This window comes from Corvus hawaiiensis, chromosome 15, assembly GCF_020740725.1.
Source record: "Corvus hawaiiensis isolate bCorHaw1 chromosome 15, bCorHaw1.pri.cur, whole genome shotgun sequence".
Classification (NCBI taxonomy): domain Eukaryota; kingdom Metazoa; phylum Chordata; class Aves; order Passeriformes; family Corvidae; genus Corvus; species Corvus hawaiiensis.
In genome coordinates this window covers 9,622,760-9,643,459 of record NC_063227.1, presented here as the reverse complement: position 1 = coordinate 9,643,459, position 20,700 = coordinate 9,622,760, and the positions used below count along the sequence as shown (strand labels likewise).

The following is a 20,700-nucleotide window of genomic DNA, read 5'->3' as shown; positions in this document are numbered from 1 at the left end:
CCTGGCTGCCCCTTTGTCTCCCCCCAGCAAACCCTCTGTCTGCAGCAAAGACCTGGCAGGCAGGTTAGATTAGGCCACTGTTGATGCCATCACTTTGGGCAGCTTGGCTTTGCAAAGCTGAGCCCAACCCTAGGGTAGGCAGAAGCCAGCAGGCAGGGCAGACCCTGCACCCCCTGAGCTGCTGGGGAGGAGCTCTAAGAGGCAGGATGCTCAGGTTCCTTGCTGTGCCTAAGAGCTTCTGCAGGAATGTTCCTGTTTTAGGGAGCTCTCTACTCACTTTGTGTCTGTGTGTGCTGCAAGTTCCTCTTTGCTGTTTAGGACACTGATCCTCAGGATAGCTGGGCTGTCAGGATGCCAGAGCCCTGACACTAGTCTGGAAGGATCTTCAAAGTGGAACACTCTCTTCTTCCCCACTTGTACACAGAACAGCCCAGGTCCTTCAAGCCACTTCTACCCATTGCTCAGCAAGGTGAATTTTCCACTGAATCTGCTATATTCTTTTATCTTTTCATGTTAGGGATAAACCCCCCACCATGGGGCAGATGCTCTGCTGGGCTGTGGTGCCTCTCTGGGAATAACCTGCATGACTTGAGCTATCAAATTCAGTCCAAAGCAACAATTCTGCATGACTACTCAGCTAACTGAGACCACAGGATACAGCTGTGTTGGAGGATAGAGCAGCCCTAAAACAGGTCAAGGCAATAAAGGGGTGTTTTTACAAATCGTCTGTTATAACTTGTAGAAGGTTAATGTTGGGTCAGAAGGAGAGTTACAGCTACTGTCTTTTAAAAAAAAAGAGAAAAAGAAAAAGCTAAACCATGATTTTCAGGGGTCAGTTATTAAATTTCTTTTTGGATGTTAGCCCTCTACTCCCTTTCCACCGTGCTTGATAATATTTCAGAGAGATGTTCAGCCTCCAGCAGCAGGATTTTCAAGTTATGGTAATATAGCTTTCATACAATCCATTATTCATTTTTCTATGTCTCCATTTAGCAGTCCTGGCAGCTAAGTAGGATGGTAGAGTTTAGGGCAGGGACCGCTGCATATCTTTGCAGTCTGGCAGGAGAGCTCTGCTAAGTCTCTCAGGTTACAGGGAAAGCAATTTTCATTTTCCCTCCTGCTCAGTAAAGTAAACCCCAGATCCTAATTTTCAACCAAGGAATCACAATGGTTGGATTTTTCGTGTCTGTTCTCAGACACACCCCTATAAATCTGGAGATGTTTACAGAGCTGGGAGCCCAGTTCCCTCTTTGGCAAGGTGTGAAGAAGGGGAAAGCAGTTGCCTTTATACCACGTTTTTAAGCTTCCTTTTCTACAGGGCTGACAGAAGTCATTTATTCCTCCTCAGCACCTTGAACTGGCTCAGCATTGCCCCCTGAGATACCTGCTGGGGAACACTCCGGCAGTGCATTATCCAACCTGTTTCCCAACTGTCCTTGAAAACCTTTTCACAGCCAAAAATCCCCCCAACAAATTACAGTTTGTGCTGACAAGGCAAAATTAAACCCCTTCACTCTTACATGAGGTGGAAGTGTTCTTTAGAGTATGGCATTGTAGTCAGAATCCCAGGTTTTGCCTTTGTCCATTCTGCCGTGTGTCCTTGGATTGCACTTTGCCACACATGATCACGATCATGATGTTTTTGAAATTTCTTTGAGCAACAGGAACAACTTCCAGAACAAAACCAAACCTTTGTCCTCTTATCCATCCCCATGGTAGAGCTAGAAAGCTGGGAGAGGTATTTTATGACTAATCGTCATGGGAAAGGGAACAACTGGGGCATTTTGGGAATAAACCAGCTTTCCTGAACTTTCACTCTTTGGCTCTACCCTTTCCCCCAACAATAAAACAGATCTTCAGTTATTGTGCTAACAACTGAATTGACATAAAATTGGCATTGTTTCTTCTTCTTTTTCTTCTTCTTAATTTCATTTTTTAACTTTTAAATTTTCTTTTATTATAGAATTCCAACTTCCAAATGACCCTTGAATAATTGGTTTTGTTGCAAGGGTTGTTTGAGGTCTAAATGAGCCCAATGACATCTGTTTAATTTTAGATGCTTGGAAAAAAATCTAAAATTAATGAAATCCAAATGTACAACAAACTAATAGAACAATTTTATTTATTAAAAAGATGGTTAAAAATAATTCTAAACATTTCAAGAAAACAAAAGAGGTGAATGGGACTTGTCATTGTTTAAATTGTACTTATTATATTACATTTCAGTGAAATGCCCTCTTGACCTTCCACTGTTTGCTCGATTTCCTCATCAGTCTCTTTCCATCTAATTTGCTTTGACATAAACAAAAAGAAAAGGACTCAAGAATCAAATGCAGTCATCCACTATTTGGGGTCTCAGTGCTGATTATAGCCAGATACAAATAAGAATGGATGGAACTTGCTAAAAGCAGGACCATGTTATTAATTCTTCATGAATATTTGGATGGTCATGGGAAATGTATGAAGCGACACAAATCTCAGATGTGTCACAAAATGCGGCTGGAGTGCTCATTCCTTTTCAAAATGTAGTTTGAAATGTCGTTGAAATGCGTATTTGCCATTTTCCTCTTTTAGCAGGTTTTAGTCCACCTCTTTGGGCTGCAGAAATGTTAGGTGGCTTAAGTGAGCAATCACAAATCACAGGTGAGGAAAGGTGATTTATCCTTTTCATGCACTTGATTTGCTACATGTATTCTTTTGAGAGGAGTGTTTAGCCAGAGGAATTACACAGATATAATGGATCTTACAGGAGAGAATTGCCTCAAATGTTTGAAATATTCTTAGCGGAACTGGTGCTAGGATTCTATTTAACTATCACCTCTCGTGTGGTGTAAAGCCCTCCAAAACACATACAAATTACAGTTTGTGGGAATATGTATACACACATATAATCTATGTATTTTTATAGGAAATAAAACGAGGTTTTACAGTACTTTTGTGTACCATGGCATTGTATAGCATGTGGTAAGTAGCAAATCGGGCAGCACGAATGACTCTGCAGGTAAGCACGACATTGTCAATGATATAGGTGATAATTCCCACACATCTCCTCCTTTCAAAAGGAAATAGAACCCAGTACTGTGGAGAGAGTCCCCCTCAGCCTTACGGCACATCTCGGGAATATTTAAAATAGACTGTTTAGGAAAGGCTTTTCTACATAGAAACAGAATGCACCCAGAGCAGAGTGTGTGTTTCTGTTTCATTTACAGCCTCATCAGAAATGACAGTGACCATGACCCAGGTGTGGCACCTGGGCAGTACAGTGCTGAGTACCTGAATGCAGGGAATTTTTAAAGTTGCTTTCTCTTTCTGGGACACCAGCTGGATGCCTAGGTTACTACTGAAGTTGAATGTCAACTCTCCTTTTGGAATACAGAAATGTGAAAAACTAAAACTAGGGTTAGGATTCTGGAAGCTTCTTAAAAATTATGGGGCACAGAATGGCTCAGAGAGGGGATCAGTCTAGGTAGCCCACTTTATTTTCCACCAACCTTTTTCATGAGAAAAGAAAACCAGAATTATTAATAAACCTGAGGAGCCATTTGTGCTGATAACAAACCTTGCATGGAGGTAATTTAGTTCGTGCATGGATCTTGCTGTTATTTTGGTCTGTGGATTAGATTTATATCCTTCTGTTTAGAAAAAGCCAATGAAGGATCAATATTATACATGTCTTCTGACATGTCCCCAGTTATCATACTGAGGTTTTTCATTTTGGAAAACTTGTTCTGGTTGGTCTTTACAGTATCTTTTTGTACTGACTGTTCTCAACTCCTTTGCCAGACAAAGGCATTAATGTGAGAGGTCTGCTTTTGACTCTGGCAATTTACCACTGTTGTTAAAGGCCGTCTTTTTCTGAGGAAAAGATTACCTTCAAATGGTACTGAGTTCCTGTCACTCAGAAGTCAAAAGCAGTCTAACCTGTTTCCAAATTCTCTGAATTCTGTTGTCAGATAGTTTGGTACTTTCTCAAGTAGCTGTGGATGTTTGAAAAGAAGATCCCACCTTGCATAGAAACTGCTGGCAATTTTTCATGAAATTCCAAGATTTCTGAAGGGTTGGGCAGAATCCGCTCTGGTGCCTGTGAAATCTGTCAAGTTCTTGGGGATCACTGATTTACTGCTAACACTAAATTAGGCTAAAGCTGACAAATACATAAAAGATTGGTGGAATCAGAGCAAGCAGCATCATTCTGGAAGCTGGGTGTATTTACTATACTTATATCTGATAACAACATAAAACTGTTTAAGCACGGTTTATTGGACATTTCTCTGTAGTACAGGTGCTGAGCTCCAGATAACTGCATTACGAGGCTCAGTGCTTAACCTTATCATTCAGTCATTTTTAGCTCAGTTGACAGAAGGATCACTGGTGTAGCTGTAATTGGAGTTTACAATGTTTGCAAGTATTAGGTGCCTTGTAGCTTAATGCCATAACTGTAGGGACAATAAATTACACGGTCATTAGAGGGCTTTAGCTATTCATATAGTATTAAACATAAGAAGGACAGTAACATTTCTCTAATAACACATAAAATGTATATTCCAATTAAAATCATAATAGGATTGACTTGGCATTATATTACAGCCTCTCATGAATTTCACTGCTTAGAAATTATTACCGTTAAAATCATGGTTTCAAAGACTTGCGCACAGGGATAATAAATTCTCCCAAGCAGGTTTAGAGAGAAGCATTGAGCCTTCATGGAGAAAGACTGTGCCTTAAAGCTGGGGAAATTCAGCCACTGAGCAAAGGTTTGAGGGGTTGGATTTCTTGCTTTCCTTTTTGTTCTCCACATTTGGCTGGCTCCCCAAACCAAGTGCGGCTTAATTAAAAGCAATTGAGCAAACAAAAAGTAGTCAGAAATGATATTTAGAGGCTATCTTCCTCTAGAAGGAGTTCTGCCCCTCTGCAGTACTGTGTGTTTTGCTGTGTTTTTGGGAGACTTATTTGAAGGGATGTTGAAACCATCTCATTTTTAAATCCCAATCTGTTTTCTGTCCTTGATACGTGCAGATTTTCTTTTGCCAAAAGGCAGCCCAAAAGAGGGTAGTGAGAGATGGACTTTGTCTAAAGAACCATTTAATGCAATACATTCTCCAGTGTTCAATACAGTTCCTAACACTCTTCCCTCACCACTGATGTCCCCAAGGACAGCACACAGCTGCTCTGTGTGTGCAGTCAGCTGTCAGAGCTTGGTATATTCATTATCCCGAGGGTACGTTTCATTTATGTTTGAAGGTGTTGAGTCCTATGAAACTCAAGCCTCTCTCTCACCACAAAGATACAAGTATGGGCTTATATGACCTTCCAGAAGAAGGCTGGTGGTCAGAATGGGACCCCCTTTCTTTATCTGAGATTAGGCCTCCTTGTTTGTTCACCAGTCACTTCATCCTTGTAAAGCTGTGAACGATATGGAGCTGTTTGGAAGACAAACTGAACTGTGCTTCCTTGGTCAGTTCTTCACCCCTCTCTCCCTGCCCATCCTGCAATAACATCCTTAAGTCTCAGTCATTAAAATGGTTATAAATGGGCCTTGGGAGATTACGGGTTTGCATCACAGTTACACAAAGATTATTTGAAGTGTAGTTAACATGGACTAGGAGTTATCTCCCAAAGCTGTTTCACAACAATCAGAACTACTAAAGACCTCATTCCAGATTGTTAGGAGATTAGAAAGGAAAGTTAAATGGGTCCATAGTGGGGGAAATTAAACACCTTTTAGAAAACAAGAATTTTTCTCTAAACAGATGCAGGAATGGTTAAGAGATAAACTGACTATTTTTCCTCAGGAATCTTCAGCACCAGACAGAAAACAACAACAAATAAGCAAGGCTGAAGCTACTTCCAAGATGAAGAGTATCAGACCCTGTATTGGATTGGCAACTGGTCTTTTCCTTGGAGTCGTAGCAGATGACAAATCTAGATGATGAAAAGAATGAAGTTGTGTCAGCAAGAGAGTCGCTCTGCAGTTCCTTTCCTAGTGCCACAGTATTCCCATCCTTTTTCTCCAGGGTGAGTTTCTCAAAATAAACCATTTGGTGGGTTTGTTGCACCTTTCCCCCAGCCACAATCTCCTGTGGGAACCTCCTACAGCAAAACCAGCCCTGGGATTCCACCTCAGTGTCTGGTTTGTTTAGCCTGCACCGTGCAGCATCCTGCTTGTAAGATCTTGTGTAAAAGGAGGAAGAGGGATTTGCTCTCTCTTAATCCCTGAACTCAGGGCATTCATATCCCAGCAGCGCTGGCTTTGAGGACCAACTTGCTGACGTATCTCCTTTGTTTGAGAATGGAAACACACGGGGCAGCTGTGCCTCAAAACTTGGCAAGCACCAGCCTGTGCTGTAAAAAATATCCTTTTTGCATTGGTGAGGACTTTGATCACAGAATCACAGAATACCCTGAACTGGGAGGGACCCACACGGATCACTGAGTCCAGCTCCTGGCCCTGCACAGGACGACTCCCCATATCCCTCCATGGGACTTAGGATTGTTGTCCAAACGCTCCTTGAGCTCTGACAGGTTTGGAGCTGTGACCACTGCCATGGGGACCCTGTTCAGTGCCCAACCACCCTCCGGGGGAAGAATTCCAACTGAAACCTCCCCTGATAATACTTGAGCAATGTAGCCTTGATAAGACCAATCAGCTGTGAGTGACATCCCTCTGACACATACCTCCACAACCGACCCCACCTTGTATTTTGGGAGTTGAAGTGCAATTTGCCTGTTCTTCTGTACAAACGTTTCTGGTATATCACAAAAATAAACAAAGAACAGTCTCCAGCACACAGGCCAGAGATCTTATATTTGCTGGAGGAAACATACACAAGCATCTTCCAAGGGAAACAGTGTGATGTCTTCTTGCATGTCCAGAAATTTTTCATTCTGTCATAACAGTGTAGTCTCTCCACTCTTCTTCATAAGCCCTTCATCCCTCTTTGCTAATGGTTTACAATATAGAATAATTTAACTGTATATATTGATGTAAATCATGTCACCCTCTCCGTGAATTATATAAAATAATTCATACTGAAGAACTCATGGAAGGGTTTTTAAGACTGCAATTCATCTTCAGTTTTCCATTACCCTGGGCAAGAATAAAAGCCAGATACAAATTTGGCTCTTTCCTTCAGAAAGGAAAAAATGTAGTTATTTAATACCTGAAACTAGTAGTTTCTCTATGTTCATACATAGACATGCTAGACTGTACTAGCTCTGAGGAAGGTGTGTTAGCCAAAACTCCCTCCACTGACATCGGTGGAACTATGGACAGCAGACAGCATAATTTATATTGTTTCTGAAGTCCCAGCTTGTCAATAATACTAAAATGCAGATAAACACAGATTCTTTCCAATTTTTTAACTTCTTACCCACTAGATTTTCATATCAAATCTAACCTATCAGTGCCTGTACACTTGAAAATTACTGTTGGATGATTTGATGGGAGCTGCCCCTTGTCCCATCCATCTCTGGGCTGTAGAAGCAGTATTACCTTGGGAGTGGGGAGTCCTGCCCGATGTCTACTTTGCTCACTGGATGCACAGGGTTTGGATTGGTACCCTGGATTGGCAACCACTTCCCTCAAGTGGCCACCACAGCTATAACCAGAAATGACCCTGCAGATTCCCCAGGCTGGGGAGAAATTATTTTGTAATCTTTACATTCCTGCAGCTATTTGGAAAGCTTCCAGACTTCTTTTAAAGGAGTCATATTTTACTCAACTTGTGTTTTCCCATCTCGGGTTGCCAACACTAGCCCACAGGGTGGCTGATTTGCACGTAAGATCTGATATTGAAATACAGGCACTTAAACAAGAATTGGGGATTTAAATTAGGTCCAATTTAGGTATATGAAATAAGACTTTCATACATTTTTTTCTCAACCTCACCACTCAAAAGTGAGATTCAGATATCCATTTAGGTGGCCACATCTGAGAAACTGGCATTCAAACATATACAAACTCATTAAGTATGCAATTATGGTCACCTAATTGTGGTATTGCACACAGGGGCAATTGCTTGGATTTCCTGTGGGGGAAAATGAGCATGAATTTGCTGTGGAATAGGAGAACATTTAAACTGTATACAGCTGTACTTGTATGCATGAAATGTATGGAAAATCCTTGATGTGGGGCATCTGTGTTAAACCAGAAAAGGAGAGCCCCAGAAACTCAGGTATTAGGAGTTAACATCATAATAGCATGACTTTTGAAATCCCTCCTTGTACTGTCACTTTAAATGTTTTATTGATTAAGGCCTAGATTACTTAACCCAAAGCCCTATATTTATATTTAGCCAAGGTAAGTTATGAGTCACAAGTAATCCTTTTGATCCAGAGGTTGCCATGGGTCACCAGAGAAATGAGTTGAGTTATAATATCCTAGCAAACTAGCTGTGTGTAAGGAAGAATAAATTAAATAAACTCTCCTTTAGAAGGTCTCAGTGATTCCATACTTTGTTTCTGTTTAACCGGAAAATGTTGTGTTTGCTTTCTCTTCTCCCCCAATCTAAAACTGAAATATATATTTGTGATGACAGATGCAAATGCAGTCACTGATGCTTGTAGCCAGCTGAATTGTCTTTCCACTAAGGGTGTCAGCACTTTGGTCCCGAGCCTTCAGCTGAGAACTGCTCTTTAAAAACACATGCGAATAAATTTGACTCAGGTGGCTTCTCTGTGCTGAACTGTACGTTGAAGTGACATTACCCAGGTGTGTTTGCATCTGTCAGACTGGGTCTGCTGTTTACTGCTACAGACAAACTAAGCCGATCTTCATAATCCTCAGAGCCTGCAAAACATGTGAAATGGAAGTATGGGTCCAAGTATTCCCCTTTGTGTGCAACCCAATTCTAGCCACGATGCAGTAAGTTATTTCAGTTCTCAGCAGGCCAAGCCTGCAGATCCTAATAAGAATAGGAAATATTTTTCTTCTTGCTTTTTATAGTTTTGGGTCATGTTAAACAAGGTGGTGAGTACTCGCATCTCCCCTTCAAGTCCTGGAGGCCTGGCTTTGCATCAGAATCTGCTTCACAGGCTGCCTGGGACAGTCTTGGATGCAGAGAGCCCCCTCAGTGAGGGTACTGTGTGAGGTGACTGCGCAGCCACCCCTGTGCACCCATCTGGACCCTGCACACACAGTGGCAGAGGACTGAGATCTCTGCATACTCTGGGGGAAGACACAGGGTTACTCGGAGCCTGCAGAAGCTGTGCTTGCAAATTCTCCTTCTGGACATGCAGGAAATTTTGCCTAACACTGGCCTGTTGACAGACCTTGAGCTTTGGAGCAGACATAGCCCAAGTCATAGGTCTGAATTCACTTTGAACTGAAATTGGTATCATAAAGTAGCAGAGCCTTTTGCTTTGTTTGCTTTCTTTGGTGCGGTTTATTTTAAAAATGTATGCATATTTCCAAGAAGCATCTTGAAAATTTATTTTTATCATGGAAATGGAATGTTTCATGGCTTTTTGTGAGTCTGTTGGTGTACGCTTATGTCTTAGATCAAGTTAGTGTCAGCAGTTGCATATCAAAACCATGTAGAGATTGAAACAGATGTGACTTCCCATCCAAAGCAGGTAGACCTTGCCCATATGAAGCTGGATGACCAGAGGCTCATGGGACTGTTCACTGACTTTTTCTGACATAAACCTACTGAGGTTTACTGGGCTTGCTCAAAAGATGAGATGCCTCATAGTCATCACAAAACAGATGATGAGTCCCAGATGTTCAATGCTCATGGGTTACTAAGGAAAGCAAATAGAGGGAACAACTTTTAAGGACTTAAACAAAAAATGTCTGGTCCATTTTAGGTTCCTAACTTGCCAAGTGGGTGAGTGTCTATTCATATCTAAAGAAGTGTGGCAGCCCTCGGGCTGTAAAGTCATTGCATTAAAAACTCTCCATGAGCTGGGACTATAGATCCCATGGAAATGTGGCAGCTGGCTGTGGATTACTTCAGCCTCTGAGTCTTCTTTTAACAAATGCTCCAACTTTATAGCAGCAAAAACAGATTAATGAAAGAATCTTCATCCCAATAACTAGAGGAGACTGGGAGGACTGATGGTTTCAGGGCTTTGAAGTACATAATTGTCAAAACTCCCATTTTTTATTAAGTTTCTTCCATCCACACCAAGTGGTTGTGTAATTAACTGGGCTTAGTTGCACTTAATCTATAAGCATAATTCAGCGAAAGACTTGACCTCAAGAGCTTTCCTGTTTTACAAGTGGCCTGTTTTTGAAACAAGAGGATAATAAACAAAGGAGTACTTCACTGCCTTGGTTCAGCAAATGGTTCCATATTGATAGACTCCAGTACTGAGCAATAGAACATTCGTTTACTTATTCTTTCCATATACCACCAGCATTTTCTTGTTCCACAGAAATTTAGGTATTTATGTTAACCAAAAGCAGCTAGTTTGCAAAAGTGCCCTCTGCTTTTGCATGATCTCCATATTTGATGCTCAGTTATTGATCTACAACTCACAAAACCTTCTGCTTACCTACTTCAGTGATGACTCCATCCCAAAGCTGAATTCCTGTATTGCAATGTTCAGTTTTACTGGTTAATAGTTTGTCATTTGCTTGAACACACAGGAACTCATTGGTAATTCATCATTCTGCCTTAGTTCCTTTTGTTGAATAGGCAGGTCCTGGTAAAGCTGACCTTTGCACGGGTTTAATGTTTCCACTTCACAGCTTCAAGGCTAAGGAGTTTGACTGACATCAATAATTAATTTTTGAACAAATACAGCACACCTTTTCCTACGGTTCCCCTCCAAGGTATGAGTCTTTGTGCATTGCAAAGGCATGTCATGAACAGGGAGTCCAAAGGATGCTGTTGTGGGTCAAAGTCTAAGATTCGTCCTGTCTCAATGCAGTTGTTAGTGCTGTGTCTCACCTCTGCTGTGCTCTCGTGTCCTTCTGGGTGCCACTGATGACACAAAAAAGTATGTGTGTGCACTGTAAAACTCAGTACATTCAGGACAGACTGGACCAGCTGCACTGAACAACTCAGATATCTGCTTTGGGCACATTAATAACCACAACTGGTCATTGTGGGAGCAGGGTCACTTCAATCAACTGTGTATGTCAGAGACATTAAAAAGAAAAAAAAAGATCCTCAGATTCTGCCCAAGCAGAAAGTTCCCAGGGGCAAAAGAGGCCATAATGTGGAAAAAACCCCAGCAGTGGTCTTACCCCTTCCTTTGCTATTCTGGCCTGAATGGGAGGTCTTGGTTTGCAGGGCCATGTGAGGACTGGAACAATGCAGCAGGTCATCTCTCTTCTCTTTCATTTCCAGGTGATGTAGGTGAGATGTAAGCCAGCCAAATGAAAGAGAAACTGTCTTCTTTGACAGTCTGATGGGAACTAAACCTTCCCATAAGGTGATGGAGAAAAGGGGAAAAGATGCATTAAAACAGAATATTTACCTCTCCTGGTATAGCTGACCATTGCTCATCTGTGATTCATTGATCTGAACTGGTCACCACTATTGGCACAAAAAGCTTAACAGGCAGAAAAGGTTACTGTGAGAGAAAATTATGCAAACTTGGAAAAACCTTTGCTAAGTCTGCCTTGTCAGCTTTTCTGAGTGCATCAGCATGTGCTGGCAACTAAGATAAAGAACATTTAAGAAACAGTAAGTCATTAATGTTCACAGATAATCTCTCTCATATATTGCGCTGCTGGGTAGTTATTATAATTTCTGTTCTTTTCAAGGACACTCAGACTAAACAGCCAGCATACTTTAAGCCATTATTATTTTTATAATTTCTCTATTTCTTTAAATGAAGCATCTTTGAAATATCTGATTTAAAATTTGGATAAATCACCATCCCAATGCCTTCAGCTTTCAGAGTCCTGAATCCTAATCCATGTAGGCCATGACTCGACCTTGCAAGAGACTGATCTGGGGAGAAGGGAGGAATCTGGACAACAGGTGCTCTGTCAGAATCCCTCGCCTTTGAGGGCAGCATAACTTACAGTGCAATTTGTATTGCAACATAAATCAGGGCTGCCTCAAGCTCCACGTAATTCCTCTGGTGCAGAGTCTGCAGTTCATGTGATACGGTGGGGGCTGAGGGCTGGTGGTGCAACAGATGTTGGTGAAGAAATGAGGTGACAAGTGACATAGACTCCATGGCACCAGACTCCAAAGAGAAGTGATGAACAAAGGCAGTTTTCTGATAGAGGCAACTTCTCAACAGCAGATCGACAAAGGGAAGATTTGGGGAAGGTATTTCAGTTATAGAAGGAGGTACACAGATGCTTTGGAACTGCCCTGAGTTCTGTCTGCATCTTGAGAAAATGATAAAAATCTGAATCAAAATGGAGGAAAAGTGAGATGAGTGAAGTCTGTCCTTCTGCATGCAAGGTGGAGAAGGATTTGCTTTGCTTTTGAACATCTGGCAATGTGGTCTGTCTGTCACATATGGAAAGGGAACACTGGTGTGTTTAGATTTGCAGGAGTGTTTCCAAATGTGCAGCATGTAACGTTACAGGTTCTTCTGGGAGATGCTCAGTGAATCCTCTGGAGGTGGCTGTTTACTTCAGTCTCCATGGGCAGGAAGCAAGGGAAGATTTGTAGGTGGAGGAAGCCTGGGCTGAACAGTCTCTGGGAAGAACTACAGCCAGGTCTGGTGAGATCTGTGTATTATGTTGTTATGAGAGTCCATGGACATAAATCTGGATTGCAGCAGAGGGATCCATATGACCGTGCAGTGTCTGTGGCTGCTTAGCAATGGTGGAGAGACATCTGCTTCTAAATACTGCTTTGTACTTCCCTCTTGTCAATGAACCTGTGTGAGTTTGTAGATGTTCAGCTCCTGAGGAATTCCCATCACCTTCATTCCAAGGATGAACTGGAGCAGGTTCTCCCCATATGTCTAACTTAGCGGGGCCCAAGTCTTGCTGTCCAGCAAAGCCAGCATGAAGCCAGACAATGCTGGCCCCAGATCCCAGTGTAAGGAATTGAACTATCTCCATTCTCTTGAGTATGACAATACAGCTGTGCCACAAGCGCATGCAGATAAGGGGGCAGAAAATCCCCCTGAATCTTGCTGTCATGGTGTTTTGACCTCATTCTAGGGTAACTCTTGTATATGCTGTAATGTCCAGACACCAAAAGAGCAGCAAAGATTGATATTTCATGGCCATTGTAGGACAAACTCAAACATATGGACACAGGATGGAGGTGGGACATGGTTCTCATCTAGTCATACTCTTAAGTAATGTTCTTGTCACAAAACTCTGAAAAAATGGAAGTCACCTGGCACTAGAACAGATGTGACTGTTCTTCAACCAAACCTCACTTCTAATCCCCTTTTTTAAAATCTGTTTGAGACAGACTGTAACAAAAAAAAAAAAAAAGAGGGAGAAGGAAGTCAGGGGGAATCACAGATCTTTACCACACATACCACGACGAGGCAGCACAGTGGAAAGCACTGCTGAGCTTTGAGGAGCTGGCAGGCTTGAAAGTTTGTAGGCAGGGTTGCAGGCAGCTTCCCCTTTTACTGGAACTTGGAAAATTCATTAGGCCTGAAAATTGCCAGATCTGCTCTGAAGGGAAGAGAGAAGGGTCGTGTAAAGTTTGGAGAAAATTCAAGCTGCTTTTTTTTTTTTTTTTAATTTGCAGATTGTGAGAAATTGACCTGAGCTTCCAATTGTAAAATTTTGTCAAACATTTATGTTGGGTGGGGTGGATCCAGCCAGGAGATACAGTGATGAAGTGTTGGGCCTGGGCAGTTTCCACTGGCAGAGATCTTCTGGAACCCAGGCTGGATTTTAAAGCTCCCAGCAGGAGCAAAGCTGGCCACCAGTGCTCATTCTGTTCTGCTGCTCCATCGGCACTAATCCATACGTGCAGCAGCACCCCAGTTATTTATAGTTGACTTATATTCAAAAGTTGGTTATGATTGTGCACCAGAATGATGCAGAAGGAAACCTGGAGGATGCCTAAGGCAGAGGGTTGTGCAGAGTGAGTAACCAAAGGGTGAGGGCAGGGGTAAGAGCATGGAGCAGGTTGATAATGAGTTCTGAAAGCCAGGATTTGTTGGCCGCTGATTAACAAAATGGAAAACTGAGGTAGAGTGCAATTAGGAGGATTACTGTGAGCTCATAACTCCTCCCCAGCTCCTGAGAGAGTGGTTTGTTCAACTGACCTTTTGTTGGGCTGGGCTGGAAAGGTATAAATTAGCTCAATGCACGAATATTTTCATTTAATAAAACTGCCCTCAAACTTGTTTGGAGTTCCCAGGCTTCTTGGGAGAAAAAGAAAGAGATCTATTATGTTCTATAAAAACAATGACATTTTACCCTCTGTATTTACTCTTCCAATAGAAAATCTGCAGTCAGCCAAGGTCCCTATCACAGCAGCTCTCCCGCCCTGCATTCCACATGCCCTTACAAACACCCAAATCCACTCGGAAAAGCACTTGACTTCATTCATCAGTCAGGGCTTCACCTTCCCTGCAGTAAAACAAATTACCCCAAAGTCTTACTGACAGATAAACCCTCTTACCCTGAAGAAATTAAAAATAGATAGAGAAGAACAGAAAACCATTCAAAGACATGCATGTGAAACCCAGGAGCTGATGGAGCCACATTTTGGGCCATCCCCCAGGGCATTGGGAGCAGGCAGGCAGGGCCAGACCACTTGGTGCCCAGCAGCTGGTGAAGCCTGGGCATGTCTTCCTCATACCTGCTGCTTCCAAGATGACCACTGTAGGAGGGCAGGGCCTGGCCAAAAACACTGAAAGCTCAACAACAACTCCTGAATGTTCCTTTGGAAACTCCAGGAGCATCCGTTGTGCAATGCTGCCTGGATGAAACATGCTGTACTCTCCAGCAGTGGCATGGGGAGGGTCAAGGGAAAGCAGCACCAAGGCTGGGGGACATGGGGCAGAGTGAAGCAATCCCTCCTCTCTCTTTGCCTCAGCTCCTTTGAGCCAAGGCACACACAGAGGTTTCGGGGCAGACACTGTCCAGAATTAGCCCATCCCTTTTTTAATATCCCCAGTTTAAACCCTACGTGGTGTTCCAGAGGCACAGGTGCTGGTACAGGCAGGTGTGTCCATCATTCTCCAATGCATTTCACAGAGCCTGAGATAGGCAGCACAACCTGAGAGGAAATATAAAAACAAGGGGGCCATTTTATACCCAAACAGGAAAGGGGGAATCCTGGGCCAATCATAGAATGGTTTGGGTTGGAAGGGACCTTAAAGATCTTCTTGTTATAACCCCCTGCCTTGGGCAGGGACACCTTCCACTAGACCAGGTGCCTCCAAGCCCCATCATCCTGAACACTTTCAGGAATGAGGCATCCACATCCTCTCTGGGCATCCTGTGCCAGGGCCTCGCCACCCTCACAGGGAAGAATTTCTTCCTAAAATCCAATCTAACCCTGCCCTCTGTCAGTTTGAGGCCATTCCCCCTTTGGGTGGCTGACAGGGCTGTGGTGCTCTGTATGGAGGGCAGATTCAGACACAGGTACCGAGATGGGCATCAGCGGTCTCAGGGGCACTGAAGAAATGTGGAGAAAGGGAATAATTGAAAAGTCACTAGAATATCCTCTTTCCTTTGAAAACTTCCCCATGTGGTTTGCCTGAGTACCAAGCAACTTAATTGTTGGACACATTTAAGTAATATTAAACTCTGCCTTTTTTTCTCCATGTTCAAAGGAAAAGGGCCTCTATCAGTGCGATTCATTTTTTAAAGCCTTTTAAAAGTTCTCTTTGGCAACACCTCTTTGAAGTCTAATCCAATCCGCAATATATGTCTTCCAAGTTAATCCCAATTTTTGCAGGACAACCAGTAATGTTACATAAAAACCTTCCAAAGAACAACAGGAGTGCAAACCACAAAATAGTGAAATCTCCTGATAAGGGGGACAATTCTGCTATTTACAACAGCATAAACCCCCAGTTACTTTGGCAGTGTGTTGACCATGCAGGACTAGCCCTCCTGGAAACCAATTTACTTCTCAGTTTTGCTGGGTTTATTCTGTATTTGCCACTTAAAGTGAGATTTAGGTTTAAAATTTTAATTTTTAATAAAGCAGCAGTTTTATTTTAGAAGCTTCCAGGAACTGGTTCTGGTTTGTGTTCATTGCAGAGCTTTATAGCTTTCTCAGGATCTCTAGACCTTCCATATGCATTTTCTAAGCACCTTCCTTCACAATCTGTGCTGTATTATGTGTGATCCCTGAAGAGTGAAGTTAGGGACTCTTTCTGATACAAAAGAAAGAACTGGGTTGAAAAAAAGGAGTGGAAAGACCCTTAAGTGGAAAGGAATATCCATAAGTGAAATTGAATTCTGGGTTACTCTACCAATCCTTAAATATCACAAATAAAAATCTCTTTAGGGCTGGCAGACGAAGTCCTCTATGGCTTCAAGTCAAAGAAGGAAAAATCAAACCTGGAAATAAGAGGTGAACTTTTAAACACAGTGTAAGTTATTAATAAAACAGTTTCCCAAGGGACATGATAGAGTCTCCATCACTTGAACTCTGTCTTATTGTCCATTAGGATTTTCATCACAAGACCCCTTTCTCCAGCTAACCCTCCAAAACTCCAGTTCTCTGTCCCACAGGGCGAAATCTGACCACCTTCCTCATCTCCTCATCTCCAATCACCCTTTTTGCTCAGCCTAACAGGATGACTAACATAATTACACACCACAGAAATAGTTTTCTAAGCCTGTGTTGGTTTTGACATTGACTGTTTCTACAAGGGCTTTTGTGCCTCGAAGCTTCTCCATTGTTTTCCAAGAATATTTGGTCTAATGAATAAGCAACTCTTCTCACAGACTCTGCCTCTCCAAATCCTTTATTTGGAAAAATCCTTAAAGGGGCTCTGTCATGTGCTATAGAGCTTTGTACAGAAAAAATTGACTTGAGTGAGAGAAGGGAAGGCCCTGTTATTTGTGTGATCTCCAGGACCTTCCAAACGGGCAACTCTTCACCCTGTGTTAGTACTCATCTCCAGACTGAGTTGGGAGAGGCTTTATGTTAGGGTTTGGCCCAAAACCTCCCAAGCACTGAACTATCCTCCTGCTAACTCATCATCAGAAAAACACCTGGGCAAAAGCAGTGTCCAGTCTGAGCTGGTTTGGGTTTTGGGCTTTATATCCCTGGATGGTGGATGCAGGGATATATTACACTCCCATACCAGCTTTTCTGAGCCACAACTGCTTTCCAGGATTTTCATTATGTGGCACAGGTGTTCTGCATTATAACTCATTCTTCACTCCCAGGGCTGTAAGGGGATAGGACACCCCTACTAATTATTGTCCTTTTTTTTTTGGAAATGATCTGCATTGGTGTTCGCAGTTTGCTGATGGCTCATTTGTACTGTGAATGGTATTGATATGTCTGGTAATGTGACCCAGCAGATTTACTGCACAATTGGCAACATTAGAGAACCCTGAGACACCAGCCAAAACCCAGAATAGATTAGGTAGATTGCTATTGCAGATACAATATACATCTACAGTGTCCTTCTCAGGGTTCTTTTGGATGCTGCTAAATGTGTTTGGCTATGGAACATAAATCTGTTTCCATCTGCATTTATTTACCTTGCAGAGCGTACATGATGTTGGTGTGTCATCTGTGCATGCACATCTGCCTGTGTGTTCCTATATATAAGTTTAAACACATGTATATTATGTATCTACCACATATTTTTCAGTTCAAGAACCTCTCACGTGTCATTCCATCTGTTCCCTTTTACTGATGGAAAAGACATGTTTAGCGGTAAGTTATTTTTCTCTTACTCTCTTTCCTGAAGATGTGCTGTTGGTCTGCAAGAAAAAACATAATAAAAGTGTTTACACAACAAGACATGAATGTAGCACAGTCTTTGCAAATAGAAAATAGTGATGTGTGGAGCTGATAAAGCCTTAGGCAAAATTTTTCTGCAAAAAAATGTGATTAAACCAGAATATCATTAAGAGCAATTTGTTGGCAGGAACTAATACGTAAAATTTGCACTTTTCAGGAGATGTATTTCAGTGCCCAGGTTTTCCTTTTTCCAGTGAAAAGACGAAGTTTTTAGCAGAAAAAAAAGCACCATCCATGGATTTCTTTTAGTTGGAATAACAATTTTCCACAGAGAAAAAAAAAAACCAGTTTGTTTTGGTTTGGTTTGGTTGGTTTGTTTGTTTGTTTTTAATGAGGTTTAGCTGTGTGGTTTTCTGGCTTTAGACAGAAATTTCAGAACTGGCTTAGACTACTCTCTGTCTAGATGAACAAACCTAAGTTAGATTTAGGCCATATGTTAAACACTCATGTCCCAGATCTTTGCCTTGTGGCCTCTATGACTTCACAATGTTTCACCAGCATAATCTGACCCCTTTGTCAGACTGATAAACAGCTCATTAGGTCATGCTGCCATCTTCAGAGTGGGCTGACCCCTTTTTCTGGTCAAAAAAATGCTCACCTCACTTGTGATAAGCAGAGGACTCAATAACTGGTTATGGAAGTCCTAAATTTGTGCAGCCACAGTGTGCAAGGACATAGCCCCTACTCCAAAGGTTGAACAACAACATGGCACAGTTATTACATGATTTTAGCTGTGAAAACCCTTATTTGCATCCTGAAACAGATTCTACCAGGGTCATACCTCAAGGTGACTTGTGCAAACCCAGCAGTTGGGGTTTTTGGCAGCCAGGGGCTGCTACAGATCTGAGGAGACTAAATTCATTTAAGTGGGACAAATTGAAGTTAAAAAAAGGATTGAAATGTCCACATCCCCTGTGGTAAATATCTGTGCCAATGCCACTTCCTCCTTTAAACTTTACCTCCCATGGAAGCTTTCCCAAAGTCAAAACACCTATGGTTATGGGTTTCTTTTTTCCTGGCTGCAGAAGACCTGGCCTTGAGCAAAAAGCAGTGGAAGAATTTTGGCAAAAATAACTCCTCTGTCTTTACCAGAGTTATATTTCCAAGAACACAGCCCCTAAATAAAAGGGAGAGCAACTTATTATTTTAATTTTAAACTGAAAACTGAGATTCTTCTTCACATTTCTAGGTCTCCACTGCTGAGAAAAGAAGTTAGAAAGGCCAGTGGCTTTGCAGGCCTACAAAATTCACCCTGAGCTGTTCTGAAAATAAACAGCATCAGAACTAGATAGTTTTGCTGAAATAAAGCCCTGCAGTAATAAAACAAATGACTAACACTTTCTATTGGTCTACATAGCATAGAACACAAAACATACATGTAAGCAAGTCAAGATGGATGAGTCATCTTGACTTAATAAAACCTACAAATAATTGCTAAATATTTGAGAAGTCACATGCTAGGAGCCTTCATCACTTGTTTTCTTAGACTCCTGCTTTGCCAAGTCAAAACAGTCAGAAATCATAAAAAATAATCCACACAATCTGTCTGAAAACACAGTTTTCTCGCATTATTTTTCTTGCTTTACAGCAGCGAGTCCCTCATACTGCCATCAAAATTTTGCAATAGAGAGCATGACTTCCTTTTCATAAGGTAAGCAAATGTTTTGCATTTATCAAGTTCTCAGAGTCTAAATGGAGAGAGAGTCAGCAGACCTCACATGTTTATGTTTCTTTACTGGAAATGAGCCACGGGAAGTTGCAGTTAAAAGGCTGCTGTGTCTTGGGGTTCAAGGGACACAATAGGGTTCAATGACTAACATTGCTGAACATCTGAAGCTCTGTTTGCCTTAAATATGAATTATAAGTGCTCAGAATCTCTGCAAAAAGGGCTGGAAAACAGAAAACTACATTTATTCATGAAGCTCACTGCTGGTTCAGGTTGGTTTACAATCTTGTTTTCCTATTAAAAAAATAATAATTGCCCTCACCTCTGCACCACCAATCTAAACCACATCCAACCTAGAGGTTCAACATCTGCATTTCTCTGGACACATTTTCCCTCTTCTCTTGGAAATTTTGCCTGAGTTCAATTTGGCTTTTTTTTTTTTTTTTTTTTTTTTTTTTTAATTTAGGAGGGGATATCCAGATGTTTAGTAATCCATCTGGGTTATTGTGCCAGTTAGGCTGCTGACCACCCTGAAATTTCGGCTCTGTCCATTGTCTGCGAGTAGATCAAAGCAATCCCGAATGTGCAGTGAGATAAGTGCTTTGGGGATGGTCAGACCTTCAGCTCAGGAGCTGCAGGCACAGCCTACGCCAGTGATAAACATGATATGCTCAAGACACGGTGGGCTTACTCTGCCAATGCATGCACACAAGGACTGAGCCTTCCCAGAAATGTCAGGCTCATTAAACATGCCAAAAAGTGAAAACCTCAATTGGTTTCTGGAAAGAAATATTGCAAGGTAACTCAGCAGTGCATGAAAAGTCCATGCAGGTGACAAGAAAAACTTGTGACTTTGAACAAAAGCAGGGGATACAGCTGAACAGGTGGAAGAACAGAAGGTTCTGTGCCCATTTCCCTCCAAGTTACCTGTGCAGGTTGAACATGTTACTCACTAAGCAGAAATGTAATAATCACCAGTGAAACCAGCTGCTCTCCCCTTGCAACTGTGCTCTATAAATCAGAGCTCAGGTGAGGCCCTTTGGCAACAGAGATAAATAAGTGATTGAATGTCAGTGGAACAAAACAAGCGATGGAAAGGGCTAAATGTTATACACTGAGTTGCTGGGGGATTAAATTAGCTTAATTGACCGTAGATGGATGAAATTTCGCTCATTACTTGCCCCTTGTGTTTCATTTGCC

At 42.0% G+C, this 20,700-nt stretch overlaps 1 long non-coding RNA gene across 1 annotated transcript; it reads left to right on the top strand.

Annotated features, from left to right (window-relative positions):
- The first annotated feature begins 5,783 nt into the window (after positions 1-5,783).
- LOC125333517 lies at positions 5,784-19,474 on the top strand. Its single transcript, XR_007206895.1, has 3 exons — positions 5,784-6,015; positions 17,683-17,747; positions 19,423-19,474. It is a non-coding gene; the product is annotated as an uncharacterized LOC125333517 (long non-coding RNA).
- Positions 19,475-20,700: the final 1,226 nt, after the last annotated feature.